This window comes from Rousettus aegyptiacus, unplaced genomic scaffold (assembly GCF_014176215.1).
Source record: "Rousettus aegyptiacus isolate mRouAeg1 unplaced genomic scaffold, mRouAeg1.p scaffold_m13_p_12, whole genome shotgun sequence".
Lineage (NCBI taxonomy): Eukaryota > Metazoa > Chordata > Mammalia > Chiroptera > Pteropodidae > Rousettus > Rousettus aegyptiacus.
This window is the reverse complement of record NW_023416287.1, coordinates 19,021,974-19,024,379: the sequence shown is the minus strand read 5'-3', so window position 1 is coordinate 19,024,379 and position 2,406 is coordinate 19,021,974. Positions and strand designations below refer to the sequence as shown.

The following is a 2,406-nucleotide window of genomic DNA, read 5'->3' as shown; positions in this document are numbered from 1 at the left end:
CAAAAGGATGGGGCCCTGATCCAATAGACTGTTGTCCTTTGGAAGAAACACTCAGATCTCAGTCTTTCTCTCTCTCTCTCCTCACACAGAAGAAGGGTCATGTGAGGAAACAGCAAGAAGGCAATTGTCTATAAGCAAGGTGCCAACCCTGCTGGCACCTTGATCTTGGACTTCCAGCCTCCGGAACTGTAAGAAAAGTGTCTGTTGTTTAAGGCACTTAGTCTGTGGCATCTTGTTATGGCAGCCCGAGCCGACTAATACAGATGTCTAAGAAGAGATGTCAAATGGGCAGTTGGACATATGAGTCCAAAGTTCAGGAGAAAGGTCCAATCTGAAGATATAAATTTGGGCATCATCATCGTAGAGATGCTATTTAAAGTCATGAGTCTAGATGAGATTGCCAATTGACGTAGTGTGACGGAGATGAGAACATAACAAAGGACCAGACCTTTTGTATTTTGAGAGGTTGGGAAGGTGAGGAGGAATCAACAAATGAGACTGAGAATTTTCCAGTGAGATGGGAGGAAGACCAAGAGAGTCAAGCGTCCTGGAATCCACATGGCAAAGGATTTTAAGAAAGAGAGAGTGGTCCTCGATGTTCGTGCTGCTGATGGGATTAATAATGTGAGAACTGCCTATGGCCATGCCACCCTGAACAAGCCTGATCCTGTCTGATCTCGGAAGCTAAGCAGGGTGGGATCTGGTTAGTACTTGGATGAGAGACCACCTAGGAAGACCAGGTGCTATAGGTATAAAAAATAAAAAATAAAAATAAAGGATTGTAAACTGACAAAGTTCTTGCAATCTGTGAGGTCAACCAAGGGTTGCCTTGCCTAAAATAATAATAATAAGAAGAAGAAAAAGAACTGGGGACTGACCATGGATTTAACAACATCGAGGTCACTGGTGACCTTAACAGGAACATTTCATTTAGCTTTAGGTCCCCTAGTGAAAGCAAAAAGGAAACCAAATAGATACCATAACTATCATTATTTTCCGCTAAAAAATCTACCAATATTTAAGACATCTCAATTTTTTTTTTTTGAATTTATCACGTAAGTTCTTACAAAGGGGCCATTGAGTAATATGCTGAATCTTGTCAATAGCAGTGGGAGGGTTTTTCCTCTCTCCCTTCTGACAATTTGACTCAGGGAGCAGTGACTGCCCTGTGAATCTATCCCAGTCTAATTATAGATAGTCTCAGGGTTAAAAGTGTGTAGAGAAACTTTACATGTCAACCTACCACAGGGGCATGGGGAGAGAAGTGACCAACTCTGTTTTGGGAGCTGGGAAAGAGGAGATGTCATTAAGATGGGTTTCAAGAAGGTAGGTAGGAATTTTCAAAGGGAAAAAGAGGGCAATTGACATTTTATGCACAAGAAATGGCATGTGCAGATTCTAGCATGTACTTTCACCAAAAATTTATTTCTATTTTTCTTTGTTCTTATTACTTTCTCTTCCTCTTTGTCTCTCATGTTCCTATATTCACAAACAGACCATGTATTGTTAGAACTCTTGTTTGCAAGATCATAAAACTCAACTCAGAATGGCTTATTTACTTTTTGGTTCATGTAATTGAAAAATCCAAAGGTAAATTTCAGAAGTAGCTAAACTTATGGGCCAAACAATGCTACTATAAACTGGTTTCTCTCCCTTACCTAATGCAGCCTTGCTCCATTCTGGATTCACCTCGCAGTTCACACAGTCCTAAGATGGCTGCTAACAATACTCTAGGCTAAAATTATCCCAGTAGAATTGAGCAGAGAAGCCTCTCTCTCCATTGTGCCTCATTAGCTCTGACTGGGTCAAGTGACCATCCCTGAACAAATCACTGAATTATCAGAGAATTGAGATGCTCTGACTGCTACAGCATAGACACAGGTTCTCCCGATAGCACTGAAAGTGGAACCAACTCTGTCTAAAACACAGGGACTGAGAAGTAGGAGGCAGAGGTCCCCCAAAGGAGACCAAAGGTAACCTTCTTGTTGGTAAAAAGTTTAAATGGGCCTTTGGCCACAGAAGCTTTATGTGGGATGCTGAGGATCGCCCTGAGATATTAGAATCCTACCTATAGTGAAGACTCTTAGGCCTTGACGATTAAATAACCTTCAGAGCAGTGGAACCTGCAGGAGGATTGAGCTCTGAGGCACAAGAAAGGGAGAGGCAGAGAAATGTGCCTGGTCCTAGGCTTAGAGCTCATCCAGCCTTCTTCTTGGGTAGGTGAAGATATAAGATGAGGGAGGGTGAGGAACTTGTTTGAGGCCACAAGTTTAAGCAGAGCTGGGATTTGAACCCAGAACTGGGTTCCTCTGTCTGTGTGTCTGGCAGTTGTCACATTCAATAGTTCCTCAACATCTCCTTGTTTCTTTGTATATTTTTACAAGGTTGTTAATTACCAGACTTAAA

General features: G+C 41.9%; 1 pseudogene; it reads left to right on the top strand.

Annotated features, from left to right (window-relative positions):
- Window positions 1-633: 633 nt before the first annotated feature.
- On the top strand, window positions 634-752 carry LOC118610274 (annotated as a pseudogene).
- The last annotated feature ends 1,654 nt before the right edge of the window (window positions 753-2,406 follow it).